Below are 15549 nucleotides of genomic sequence, written 5' to 3' on the forward strand. Positions count from 1 at the left end.
CAGAATTAAATCGGTAGCAAATCATTATTTTTTTAATGCTTTGTGATTGTGATATGATAATTATGAACTCTAAATTCAATGACCTTAATATAAATGTAATGAGGCTAACCTAACAGCACATCCTGTGTGGAAGATGTAAGTATTACATTGGAGTTAGTGCTTGACTATGGCATTAAGGATTATCAAAGAAAGTTGGACTTACATGGTTGTGTGGATATCATTTGAGTAATATAATTGTTAGTAAACAAAGTATATTCGAATATAATCAATTTTATTACGATCTTAAAATTGCATATTATTGGGATGTAGATAAAGGATAATTGTATATCTATCCATTGTATTGGATATTGTCATAAATTGAGACAAAAAAATAGTATTATAGTTATTTAGTCTGAGAATAGTATTAGTCATTAAAGAAACGAATATTCATTAAGAAAAAATAAAGTTATGATAGTTTTATAAGTATTTGGTTCATGGTACTTTCACAAAAAACTAATGTTACTATTTGATGAATTTAATTATATTGGTTAAATGTGTTCCAATGAAAAGTACAATAATATAAATATATTAGGATTGATTTTTTTAAGATGTCTTGCCAAAATAAATCATGATTCCTTTTTTATGGGAATAAGTTTATGTCTAAGGTCTTGTTTTATTTGTTCATTTGATTCTATCAAATCAAATTTTGATATAAAGTAATTGCTAACATTTTAATGTGCTAAAAACTGAATATTAAGTAATGCCATTCATAATATAGTGAAAATCTTAACTAATTTTGCGCACTCAAATTGTATATTTGGCATTTAAAAGATCCACATAGAAATTATAATTTACTAAATGTTATGTGATCTAACTTGTACATAGTACTTGTGTGCAAAACTTTGGAAGTGTCCAAGTTCTTACAACTTGTGGTGGTTCAATAATCTCTATTCAACGTTTTTCACCCAAAAGTTAGATCAAGTAATTTGTCCTCCTAAGATAAGTTACACGAAGAACATTCTATGTAAACAAATTTATATTCTATTGAAAAATGAATACTAATGATATCTTTGCATCTTACCTCTTTTTCTTATAAGGCAAGACTATATAACAACACATTTTTTTGTTGTACTTCCTTGAATCCTTGTAATAAGATAATATTTTAATGAGAATGATTGCTAAATAACTCAAATCATATTTGAATATCACTTATTGATACAACACTTTCAATATCAACTATGTTCCATGCTTGTATAAAATGGGGGCGATTCTAGGTGTCAACTATTTGAAGTGTAAATGCCAAGGAGAAGGGTTTATACGTATATTGATATTATTTTGTTGAAAAATTCCACAATAATGTTTCTAGCTTATGTTATTGGTTCACAAGGTGAGTTGATAATGAGACCTTCGAAGGGATGTTCACAACCATTCTTATTGTCTAAATGGAATTATTAGGTATCACTTGAGAAATCTTATTTCTAGTCATTATAAATTGGTTCAAGGGGTGTACAATTGATCAATATTGATGATCATAGCATGCGTATTGATTGCTAGCTCTAGTAGCAAGTCAAGAAGGAACAAAGAAAACTAGAATAAGGAATCATCCTTCATTTTAGCAAGCCCATGATAAATCAAAAGAAACCTAAGGATGAAGTCCATCTTCTTAATTTAGATCACGACTTTCAATTATTTTGATATTTAGTGAGAAAAAGAAAACTTGTATAATGTATATATAGATAGTATCTAATAAGATTAAATGTGATATAACAATTAAATTATGAGTGTATTATAATTCTCGGTCAATATTTCAATACCTTGAGTAAATAAATGCCCTTCTTAACTGATAAGAGCCAACTTTTCAGGTTGGATCTATGTATATATGCAAATGCATGCAAAACAAATCTTATGCATTTAAAATGGCTCAAATAATTCTGGACTTTCAAATTAGACCTACCAAGGGGTAGAGAATCTAAAAGAGAAACAATTAAAGACATGCATGATGGAGTTATGTATATTCTAGGAATATGCAATATATATGTGACACATGTAGTATTCAATTCTAAGAGATTTCCACAATCCATCATATAATTAAGAGAGTATTTCTGGATTCGATTGTGTGAAAGATTTTTGCATCAACGTTTCGGATCACACTTCATGATCCATCATCAGGATGAAGAGATTTTTGCAGCAACTTTCCATCTTATTTGACTCTCTTCATCCTGATGATGGATCACAGAGTGTGATCCGAAACGTTGATGCAAAAATCTTTCACACAATCGAATCCAAAAATACTCTCTTTATTACATGTAGTATTGTTATGGCAAACTAAAACTTGCATTAAGCTTGGAATACTAAACCAAAGTGGTGTTTATCCAAAATGTAAATGCAAAGTAGATAGCTAAGGATTATCCTAAAGTTGCAAATGGAGATTCAATGAAAAAAATAAAATTCAGCCCTAGTTTGGGTGTATGTGATAATAGCACATGTCACCGTGCACTAGGAACACAAAATCAACAAAGAAAGAATGCATGCAATTGTAACTAGTTTGCAATGGCTAGTTAGTTTATCAGTCACCACTATGGCAAAATGTGTTGCAAGATGAATGGAATAGTAGTTAGGCAATCATGCCCCAAATAGAACTCTCCATAAAGTTGTAAGTTTGATAGGGTTACTAGTCCCATCAAAGAATGGTGTGGTTTTGTTGAAAATAAGTCAACATTCGTGCATGACATTGTGACTAGTGTTAGCCATGGTGCATTTTTCTTTAGTAACTAGACCCTCTTCATGATGCAAACAAGTTTTCTTTTAGTAAGTGCAAGGGCTAAAAGCACATGGTGGCAAACAATTGCATAATTCTTCTCTTTCAACTCGTATTCTACAAGCTCACTTTCTAGTTATGTAACCTTTGAAATTGGTATAGATGTTATCTACTTTGTCAATCTTTACTCTAGATTTCTTTAGTGGACTTATCTTCAATATGCACTAGTTCCATATATGTGATTCATTGGCATAATCCAAGAGAGTGATCACATGGTTTTCTTCCAAATCTCACTGTGCCACTTGAATTGCATGTCATCATTGGGTTAGAAGCAAAACAATATTACCAGTACCATAGGGTTTTAGTTTGCATTAGCTATTCTTATGAACTCAAAATTGACACAAAATCAAGCTATTCTAAAGAATTCAAAGTCGACACAAAATCAAGCTATCCTAATCAATTCCACGTCGATGCAAAATCTAATGCTTTGAATATTGATTTTTGCATCTTTAGAGCAATATGATAGGCCTTTCTCAAGCATTCTTTGTTATTAAAAAGTGTAAGGGGATGAAACCAACGTAGGTTGACCAACTGCATCCCACATCAATTGTAGTCAATGCATTAACCTTAATATAGGTATCGATTAAGGCAAGTTGTAATAGGAACATGTTGACTTGTACAGGTACAAGAATTTTCGCACCATACCTTGGCTCCATTGCATGCATGATCTTGTACACATTAATTTATTTGCAATATCTAGAAGATAACAACTCTTGATCTTTGTATAAAACAAACTTCTCTAGGAGAGTTTTGAATTTTCGCAAGACTCTTCTAATCTAAAGATAATTGAAGATTGCATAGCTAACCTCTTGGTTGTCCCACAACTAATTTTTGTGCCATGACATCATATTGAGCTAAACAAAGCAATTGCACAACTTCCATGTAGACTCAATGATTGTGATATTCTAATCCCAATAGCCTTGGGTCTTCTCTAACCAAAGTTACTTTTCCTTTCCATGTGTGTGCCTCATCTTGTAGAACACCTTTGGCCTTTCTCATCTAAGTCTATCAATGTGATAAAATTTACATAGGCTTTGATAGTGTTTCAATGCAAAATAAAATCCCAATAGACTTGGGTCTTCTCTAACCAAAGTTACTTTTCCTTTCCATGTGTGTGCCTCATCTTGTAGAACACCTTTGGCCTTTCTCATCTAAGTCTATCAATGTGATAAAATTTACATAGGCTTTGATAGTGTTTCAATGCAACTATTTTGCATCATCTACATTCTTTTTGTTTACTTCCACTTGTTGAAGTAATATACTACAATCTTACATTTTGTAACTACCATAAAAGGAAACACAAAGAATCTCATCACATTTATAGCATGTATAGCCTTGCTCCCCACAACTATAACAAGTAACAAGATATCCACATTAGTTTTGCTACATAGTATAGCCTTGGTTCTATTGTGTAGGACATAGCTTTTGTTGTGCAAGGTATCCATCTTGTTGGATAAGTAGGTTGGCAATAGTCATGAATACCTTTCCACACTCTTCCCATAGTGTTTGCACCACTTTACGAGTTGGTGTCATGGGTGGCACTTTGGCAAACTTTACACAAAAAATTGACATTAACCCCTACATATTTTGCAGGAGGGTGCAAGCAAAGATTTCATGCCTATCATGACATATAGTGCATTCTAAGATGCATGGAAGTTGGGAGAATGGTGCAAAGCCTACCACCTAGGTTCTCACTATCAAATAGTCAATTATGATCGGACCTTCACTTATGTATACACCATAAACTTCTCTTTGTCTTAGATTAGTTCACTATACTCTATCCATGTAGTCATGTCCCATCTTTCCGTCAAGCTTTGAATTGGATTCATATGGTGGTTCACCAAGGGTTCCAACCATGGGGCTACATCCAAAGTTTTTGTGGTTGGGGGAGTGTTCACTAGACTAATTTTATCTAAATGTGCATAATCAAGACTTCAATCAACTATTCCTTTTGATGATGTCATCTATCATCTAGAGAATCTTTTAGCAAAGTTTTTTCAAACATTGTTTGTACTTGAATGCAATCTCACTAAGTAGTTACTTGATCACTTTGAGAGAAACATTGTTTTGATGGGACATTTCTAGATAATCGAACCCAAGGAAAAGCAACTTGACTTCTTCTAGGACAACCTTTGTGCAATTTGTATTATAGTGCAAAAGAAGTAGATGTGAACTAATATTATAACTTTTGTAACATCACAACTATCTTCATTGGAAGCTTTGAATTTGTGTTTCCTCATTTGTATAACTGATTGCATTTATCTTTCTTGTTCAGTGTGTTATTTTCTCTTATTAAAATAAGCATTTGCAATAGTTTAGTTTATGTACATTGCATATTACGTTACAGAACTTCTGAAATCTGAATGAGCTTGTAAACAAAGTGTAACCCACATGAATAAATTAATATACACTTTCAAACACAGCATGCTTCCCTAAAAATCTAAAGCTTGGAATCCTTAGTCCTTCGCATTGAGTGGTAATGTTTTGCTGAGAGAGAACATTACTATTTAGGATTTGCTTATGCATCTCTAATGTAATTGGATATATTTGTTGAACTCTATTAATCAATATTGATCATTTATGAAAATAAATAGATTTTTTTCCTTTTCCTTTATTTTTTTTGCCTGTGATGCTATCACATCTCTTTCCTTGATATCGGAGTATGTTTCATAACCTCTAGACTCATAATTACAAAAAAGCGAAGATGCTAACACTAAGCAACCAACAATGGTGCGAAAACTCTGATTTCCTCTACATAACCTTCTGCATCAAAGATGCATAAATACCTATGTATATAGAAAATATAAATATTTCCAAGTACACGTGAATGTATAATGGGGCTTCTAGCATATATTTAAAATAGACAAGAAATATAAGAATATGTTCCAATAATATGCCAAACTGAAACTTCAAATTCCACACTTCTAAGTTATTGGTAAAATTGAGTCCATTTGATGGGCAGGGTGATTCCAAGGAATCAGAGGAGAAACAGATATTGAAATCATAAAATGGTAACTGTGAAGTTTAGCTCTATATATGATAACACCCTTGATAAATGACATATTTTAGGTGTACTTTTCTAGTCAATAAAGATAAAAAACTGCAAGACCATGACACTGAGAATGCATATCGAATGCGTTCTCATTAAATATAATAAAAAAGTGAAGGTGCATCATACAAGTCAACAACATTACAAAAAGCACTATAAATTATGGGCACTGGCAGTGAGATTTTGCCATTTATTTGAGAAAATATTTCAAAGTAGAAAACCATATTGCATAAAATTCACTACACTAATTCATTTCTGTTGTAAAGTATGCTATTTCTAAAGCTTTGGCTTTTGCTGTTACGATTCCCAATGCATCTCCTTTTGTCCTTGAATAAGCCTTCTCCTGAAAAAAAAATTAAATAACCAGTTATCAATTAATCACCAACATTTTCTTAGAAAGACAATTTGTTTCACGAGAATAACTGAATTATAAAAATGGTCTTATAATTTGGTTACCCTATGTGTTTAGGATAATAAAATAACATATAAAATGATAATTAATTTGACAATCATTTGAGCAAAATTTCCACATGAATCTTTCTCTCTAGATCATTTGGAGCTTCAAGTTATTTCAAAAACAAGGACATGTCAATCATGTTATATTTGTGATGTTCAGTAATCACAATTATTGCAGGTAAATAACAAGACAATGAATGATTGAATTAGCGTAATCCAGACAGTCACATACCATATTGATTGCATGAATAATGAGTGTCTGGAGTGACTACTAAAAAAATGAATTGATGGCCTTGGCTCTGGGAATAAAAAATTAAAGATGTGGTTGAAAAGCAAATCAATGAAAAATTGAAGTTGGACTGGTGCCAACCTTAAAGATTGATGTATGTAAGGTTATCGTGGAGACGAATCTAAGGCAATGTTCAGTAAATTGATAGATTGAGGTGATACAACCTGGGTATAGGAAGATATCTCCATTAATAATGGATATTTAATCCCAATGAATATTTATGGAATATCTTCAGTTGCCATGTTCAAGAGGGGGCAGTAAGGCAGCCAATCAATCTAATAAAATGAACAGAATCAGGGATGGGAAACTCAGGCAAGAATATGATTACTAATAGTGTAATAATAAGGAAATCGGTGGTTGTCTAGTTTTTTTATGTCCGACTTGTTTCATTGAAAGACGTTTGTCTCTGTGAAAGCTTACTCTATGGAAACATCTTAATTGTTGTTTCTGGTACCTTGAGATAAATTTGAACATACTGCTTATCCTATGTCTATTCATCGTGTTCCTCAAAATAAGGCAGGTAGCAATCATGAATTTATGCACATGTTCATCTAGAAGTGGCATGTATCTCTGTGCCTACCCTGATTCGAAAGTATTATCTAACATTTGTTGTTAATTTTTTTTTGCTTTACGTGTGAGCATGTTTGTAATATTCCAACCAATTTTTTCGGTTTTTGAGCACAACAAATATTACAATGCACTCTTTAAAGTTAGGAAATATAATCCCAATATTGCTGAAAGTAACCCTTCCACTTTCTGATCACCAAGAGCCCAATGTGGGAAGGTGAGAGCATACGGTGATAAGGGGTTTGTTAGCTCACTAATCTGCTAGAAACAATGCAAGTACAATACTGGGCGGCAAGCCAGCCCCTTCCACTTTTCAGCAGGATGAAGAACAAGAACTTGACGGTAAACCAGCCAAGGTAACAAGAGCATAACAGAACCAAATCACTCTACCGCTTATGCAACGAGAGGACTTTTACATAAAACTATCACTCAACCGCATATTTCAGTGGGAGGACAATATTACTCAACCACTTGCTCAATGGGAGGACAAAGCTGAATTACAAAACATGAAGGCGGCTAAGCCATCCTCTTCTACTTGTTCAGTGGGAAATGCAACTTAGAATGATTGGTCAGTACTACAGAAGCAATCTTACAAAGATAGAGATGCGAGAGAAGATAGAATTAAGTACATATCTCAAGTATTCAATAACAAATTCTCACCACAAAACACTACTTGCTGTTCTGAAATCAGTGACAATGAAACGCAGAACCAGCAACCCCAAAATCCACTAAAATGCTCGTAACTTTCTCAAAACTGAATGAAATCATGCCAAACCAAATGCAAATGAAGAGTATAACATAAGCGATTAATTCAATACCTTGAAATTGCAACTGGAGAGCAGCAAAGGTGATGAACGCAACCCAAGGCAATTTTGGAAATGGCGTTTTGGCTGAATATTTCGATTTACAACTGTAAATTGGAGAGTTCCCCAAATGCCACATCAATGTAGGAGAATTATTGTCTCTCCGATATGCTTCCAACGATCCCTCACCCAGAACGATGCACCCAACACGCAGATGGCTACGAACAAAATACACTTCCAACCAACACAAACCAAAAACACCCAAAAAAAATGCAGCAGCACACAACTCTTCACCAACACACCAAAAAATCCCCAAATAGCTCACAACTTTGAACCACAGCTAGGAGTGATGTTTCAAACTCGAAATTGGAAAGAAAGATCTAGGGGGTATTCACCCTCGAAGAAGTCTGGAGTCATTTCGACAACATAATGATATATTTTCTCTGGATAATCAAATGAGGAGCCAAACACTTGTTTATATAGCTTTTCAAGTCTGGAATTCAAATGAAATTGCCTCTAAATTCTCCTCATTCAAACTACATTTCATTTCATGTGGTGGACCCAACAATGGCGCCCACTTCCCAAGTCAAAAATCATGCCTAGGAGAGAGGACCACGATTTTGGCATAATATAACTTTGAAGTATAAAAATAAAGTCTCCTTTTAATCATCAAATAATTCGCCCAGGCATGACTTAGGAAAAATATCACTTTTTGCATAATTCCCCATAACATCAATCAGTAATAAAATAATTAAATAATAACCTTAGGATAAGGAATAATATTTAATTAAATCTCTTATAACTCCAATATTGATTATCAACAAAATCCGAATGAGGCTGAACAATGAGGATCACTGAATTGTGCTGGATCAGGACCAAATCCAGGACTGCCAAAAATAGAATGCCCCAACTGCCACTTACTAAGAATAGTAAGTCATGAAATAATGCTCCAAAAATCGTGATCTCCACAACCAAAGAAAAAGCTTGGCGAGCTTAGCAACTCTGCACCATCTCGACAGCCAAACCCTAACTTACTAAAAATAGTAAGTTCACATTCCACCCCTAACAAGCTTGGTCGGAACTCCAAAGAACATGGAAACCCTAATTCTCCTTTCCACATAGCCTACGGGTCTCTGGAATAGGCCAATGGACCACTGAATGCATCATCACAAGGAAGGGGACATTACAATGTTCTGGAGTGGTAAATCTTCTATGCCTTTCAGTAAAAGCTGACCAAATGCTTGAACGGAATAGTGAGCAAATGATGACTCTCTGCAGACAATGCATTCAAATTGCTGATGATGAGAATTATAGAGATGTTATGTTGATAATGTAGCACTATTGTACATAATCTTAAGTGTAGCAAGCCTAGTAGAATTATATTTTATATTTTATATTTGCTAGATGCACTTAGCTGAACAGTCATCTAAAAGATGAAATGAACGGTCATTTCATCTTGATATATATGTACATTGTATCACATTTTGTATGAATGGAAATGAGATTCATTCAATGCTTTTTTGTTATCTAATTTCCTGTCCATTTCATTTTGTTAGTCTTTCATCTGCTTTTCATTCCCAGGCCTACATTGGTATCAGAACAAGGTTGTGGGAGAACGATGGAGAGGAAGTTATAAATGGTTCGGAAAATTCGTTCATAGAAGTGCAAGTTTATATTGTGAAAATTTTAGCAAATTCATTCTTATTTTGAATGTTCATCCTTTCTGTGTGTAATTTCCAATTTTATTGTGCAGAAAAGCATATTGCCAGCCCTATAACTGCAGATTTGTTCCAGGAAGGCACAGATTTATTCAAAGGAGATTGGAGTTCTTGTAACTGTCGGATGCAGCAGTTGTTTTCTGCACCCTCTACCTTAACCGAGTGCTCTTTATCTATCACATTAAAAGATATTGATAGAGGAATGCTCTGTTCAATTTTTAATGTGCATTCTTTGTGTGCAATTTCTAATTTTGGTATGTATTATGTCTTCCTTGTTTCCACATATGGTTTTCTATCATCACATTCAAATATCTCTTTCTAGAATCTTCCTCATCTACCTCTTTCCTGGTTCTGTCTAACTCTACTCTCATACCTATTGTTAACACACATATTTGATTGATAGAAGTTATATATTCGCTGAGTATGCTGTGAGGTTTTCATTTACTTTTGGAGATCATTCTGTGCATTAAATGGCAGAAATATTTCAGTAGCGTTTTGCTGGTGAATGGCTATGAAATAAATCATGATATGACCCTGAATTGTAGTGCAGCAGCAGTACGTCATTATATCATCTGGTGAGGTTATTCTGATCAGAAAATCTGAAGTTGATAAGTTAATTTTGAAATCATTTGTTTGCAAGATTTCAGAAGATATAAAGAGAAAGCAAAATTAGTGTTAATGTCATTTTTTCATGAAGGTTACAAACAGGATTTTTGATAAAACTTTGAGTTTGTAAGGAGTTATTTGCAGGTTGTCATTGTTGTAACAGATCAAGATATTGGAAGGGTGATGTTCTTCAAATTGTAATACTTTGCTTGCATATAACCACATTTGTGAAATACAACATTGCAAATTTGTAATCAGTAATAATTTGTTTGTAACATCCTTTGAGTTGGTGCTAAAGGATGCTGAGTTGGTGCTCAGATTGATAGTTTTTTTAGAGTGAGGTGCTTTTAAACTGGGTATTTGATAAGAGTTGGCACTCTAAAACAATGTATACCTATTGATTTGTGAGGGTGGATTAGGACAGTAGATCCTAGCAGCATGTCTCACTGTGGTTTTCCCATTTCAGAATTTCCACGTATTTCTTGTGTGCTGGTTTCTCTTTGGTGTTGCATTCCTTTCAATTCTGATTTTTAATTGCTTAAGAATTGGAAATTTGATCTACTACTGATTCACCCGTTGCCCCCCCTCACTAGTAGCATTGTGTTCTACATGAGGCACCAATCTCAATTACAAAGAATACATAAGAAACTCAAATGCGGGCCTTCCAATGCACTCTATATCATCAGACAGAACTGATCTACTTCACAACAAGACCACAGTGTTGAGATGATATTGCATCTTCACACACTCACACTACAACATATGTTTGTTCACCACCGTTTCACTTCATTACACTACTCTCACCCTTCCATAACATGATCGGCAATATATTTACATTCCATTACATTATTCACATATTCATGTTGGCCTAGAACCAATTTACAACATCTGCAACTCACCATGTCAGCCAAGGGTATATCCTTAATTAAAAAACTAGGAAACATGTAGTCGGCTCGGTCCTAACACTAACACAAAACACCAAATGTAAGAACACACTATGCGTTTCCCAACACAAACTCAACTAGTCCCAATTTACCTTCATGCTCTTCCTCTGGCTGACACATGTTACAATTCTCTGGCATATCCAACAAGAACTTCAATACAGTTAACAAACTAACACAGTGAGCACTCTGTCATCTCTAACTTTCTATATACTGGAGAAAAACCTCTGAAACCTGATAATATATGTCTTTTTGTGTAGCCTTATTTAACTTCCAAACCCCAAGCCATAATACTCTACTGTGCTAGAATGCGGTAGCAATAATTATGACAGTATAACTTAGTATACAAACAATCTCTAAACAACAATCCTTAGTAACTCAACGCAAACACTTCTAGGCCTCCATAAATGCACTAGACATTCAGGAACAACTGATATTGGTACATAATGATAACATTAACATTTTGCAAGAGAGCTATCCAGTCATTGCTAGACTTTGTCCTACATTGTTCTCTAGTACTTGGACATACTATACTCAACAACTCAACAATCTCCTTGACATCAATGACAACACTATATTCAACACAATCATCTCATAAAATTATTCAACTTATTCCTTTATAGCCTTGCCTTTTGTCTCATATTTTGCAATTTCTTCAAAATTCCAACTCATAGTAACACGAATAAATTGTTTCTTCAAATTCACAATTACCTTGTACCATTTCATTATCTTTTCTTTTCCTCTCCTAATTATTTCTAATTGTACTTCTTTCCCCCAAAGAGAAGCTAATCTTTTCAACTTAGATTTAGCAAGTCTAACCCTTTCTAGATCTACAACTTCCTCATACTCAAAATATTCATCTAAATCATTTATCCAATCAATCAACTCTTCAAGGTTCAAATCACTAGAGTAATTAGAAATCTCAATTCTAGGTCTGATTTTGGAAATAGCCTTCAATATTTTTACCTAATCCATTTCTTCTTCCTCTTAAGTTTTCTAGATCTTGCTTAACAACTTAGGCATCCTCTATTCACTCTCATCACCACTTTTAGGGTTTAAATCCTCTTTTCTATCCTCTTACACAACATCCAATCAGATTTTCACCGATCTCATCATTTCCAACAGTTCTTTCATTCTTCCAGCAATATTAGCAACACCTTGAACTCTTCATGAAGGCATCTCTCCCTAGGATGTGACACAAACTGCCTCAAGTTGGCAATTGGTCTATAGTCACACATTGCAACTGCCTCTTAGTCAGCATTATGTTGTTAAGCTTCTTGTAGGCTGCATCAATTCAACAGTCTAGGCTCTCTCTTTCTCTCAAGATTGCAAACCTAATACCACAATGCAATCCAAGATGAAGGATCCAATGAAAGATTATCCAGCCATGCAATGGAATGAAACACACACAATTATACCATGAAACTTCAACAATATGAACTTTATTGACTCACAATCATGAATGAATTACAACCTGCCGCAATGGGCTTCCAACATGCGAAGCTTGAGCTATTTGATTACAAAAGGGAAAATTACAAAATTCAAACGATATTGCAAGTCAATTCCAATGCCAAGATGCAATCCAAGATGAAGGATCCAACCATGCAATAGAATGAAACAACACACAATTACACTATGAAACTTGAACAATATGAACTTTATTGATTCTCAATCATGAATGAATCACAACCTCCCACAATGGGCTTCCAACATGCTAAGCCTGACCAGTTTCATTACAAATGGGTAAATTAAAAAATTCAAATGATACTCCTGTGCAATTCCAATGCCAAGCTAAAGTCTATTCTAATTTCTATCTACCCCATTCAAATGATTATGAACAATGTTTATATGGCAGTCCCTAGCCTTAGGAAAGGTCTCAATCGACCACAAGGAGGTGCAAATCTCTAAGCCTTATGAAATGCATAGTTGGCTATTGGGTAGGTGAATCTCCCAAAGTGAATGCACTAATGATGGTTTTTTTAAATTTTGAAGCAGCTCACTCCATAAGCACTCTTGGGTCCAGTGTACCTTGGAATGAGTTGTTTTGTCGTCACAAGTCATGAGAAATCAAATTGAGTATAAGCCTTTTAAGCCCAATGATAGACCATAAAGCAAATTATGCCTTGTGGTGATCAAAAATTTCTGAGAATTGAATATGACATTGACAGATCAATGTAGAACATATGTTCCCAACTAGAAAGTAAAAATTGTAACTGTGATGAAATGTGATAGGATCTCCGATGACAAGAAACATATAGAATGTGAATGAAAACCTACAAACAAAAAAACAAGTAGAAGAAAATATTTTTAGGTGATGCATGATAGCTCTTACACCATGGGATGCTCCTAATCAAGAGTGAGGAGCTAAACATGGAGCACTTGTAGTACATAGCATAGCTCCACAAGTTGAATTCCTACGAAAGAGGGCCACTTGTTGGTCCAATGGCCTAATTTGATTTCCATTCTTCTTTGATTTGTTACCAAAGCCTAGATAGTTCATTGACAACTAGACTTCCCAAAATTCCAAAATTCTTAAGACCTTACCCTTACACTACAATGGGATATTTGAGAAGACAACAATAAACTTCCCTGCATTGATTTACTAACACATGGCTATCTATTATTTGGCTAAGAATCAAATCTAAGAACTCAAATTCTTTGAAATTCATGGTGGAAGAATATTATCATGTACAAATTGATAGCAAGAATATATAGTACTCTCCTTTATGCAAGGAGATTCAACAACAAAGAAATAATGTAATAATAGAGAGAAATTATATTATGCTGATAATAACTTTCTAAAACCATGCTTTATAGACTCAGCGAGTACTTGCCAAGTTGCTGAGTACTCACCGGTTTGGCAATCGCACGAGCAACTCACGAGTTAACTTGTTGGGCCTACAACAAAAAAACTCGCCATAAAATCATCATTACTCGCCATTATCTCATCATAAACTTGCCCTAAACTCACAATTAGTCCCCAAACACTCGCTTGATTTGCTAGAAAACGAGACATGCCCAAAAAAGGGTCAAAACGCGAAAGAAATTTGATGAAAATACATAGTAAAAGCATAATGTGGATTACACATGGGTCAAATGCGATTGTCGATTTCAACATGATTTTCACTCTATATCTACTCTCTTAAAACACTTGTTAAAATCCTTCTAGCAAGGTCTTATCCATAATGAGTTTCCAATGCCAAAATGTCTTCTTATCTAAACTTGATAGAGTTTCTATGTTAGTGTAAGAAATAGTAGTAAAGATAATGTCCAATTCTCTAAAAAATCTATTGTTTTGTCCCTTCAAAAAGTTGCCAAGGGATTATATAGAGAGAATACAAAGAATGGTGATAAAATTGTGACAATGATATTAGTAATGAAATTTTGTGAGGTTTTGGAGGCCTTATTTGTGCTTTTTGGTGGGGGATTTACCTCTCAACCTCTCTCTACATAGGAAGCATGCCAAAGGCGTTGCCCCTCGAACCCACTAGGTGCTCTACCCCCAGACCCCCACAAGGGGTGTTGCCCCTTGATCCCATTGGGGGCTCTATCCCTTGACCCCCACAAGAGGTGTTGTCCCTTAACCCCATTGGGGGCTTTGCCCCTAGACCACTGCAAAGGGTGCTACCCCTTGACCCCAATGGGGGCTTTGCCCTTTGACCTCGTTGGGAACTCTACCTCAAATCCCTGCTGCAAGGGGCACTAGCCCTTGACACCAAACCTCTACCCACCATTGTTATTGTTAATACAATCATTGCCATGTTTTTTATGTTTATTAGTTTGAATTTTAAACTTCACTTAGCATGCCAAAGGCTCATTTGTAATTCTTATTCTTGGTTTGCTCCCAAGGTTCCAAAACCCTACTCACCATTGTTAATGTTCAAATTTCAATGCAATCGTTATCATGTTTTTAATGTTTATTGATTTAAACTTTACATCATAGTATGCCAAAGTTTCATTTGCAATTCTTATAATTATTCCTAAAAACCCATCCCCCGTGCCCCTGTCAAGAAACTCAATGGAACTATGGTTAGAACATATTCAGATTTGGAAGAGGATTTCCTTTCATCTAAGAGATAGGACAAATCTATTCTAGTTTCTATCCACTATTTGGATTCACATGATGATGCCATTTTGTAATCCATATGTATTCAAGAATCAAATTTAATAGAAAACACTTCCTCATGGTTTTTATACTCGTTTGATAAATTTTGTAATTGAATTTTTCCAAAAACAAAGTGTTTTTATAAGAAATTTTACTACTTTTTAAGTTGTCGAGTTTTTGTCGAGTCAAAAAACTTGGGCTTGTTGAGTACTCTTTGA

At 34.5% G+C, this 15549-nt stretch overlaps 1 long non-coding RNA gene across 1 annotated transcript; it reads right to left on the reverse strand.

Moving 5' to 3' along the window:
• Positions 1-5792: 5792 nt before the first annotated feature.
• Positions 5793-14132, reverse strand: LOC131859451 (uncharacterized). Its single transcript, XR_009359153.1, has 2 exons — positions 14080-14132; positions 5793-6189 (listed from the first exon to the last, which is right to left on the reverse strand). It is a non-coding gene; the product is annotated as an uncharacterized LOC131859451 (long non-coding RNA).
• Positions 14133-15549: the final 1417 nt, after the last annotated feature.

This window comes from Cryptomeria japonica, chromosome 10 (assembly GCF_030272615.1).
Source record: "Cryptomeria japonica chromosome 10, Sugi_1.0, whole genome shotgun sequence".
In the NCBI taxonomy this organism is placed as follows: domain Eukaryota; kingdom Viridiplantae; phylum Streptophyta; class Pinopsida; order Cupressales; family Cupressaceae; genus Cryptomeria; species Cryptomeria japonica.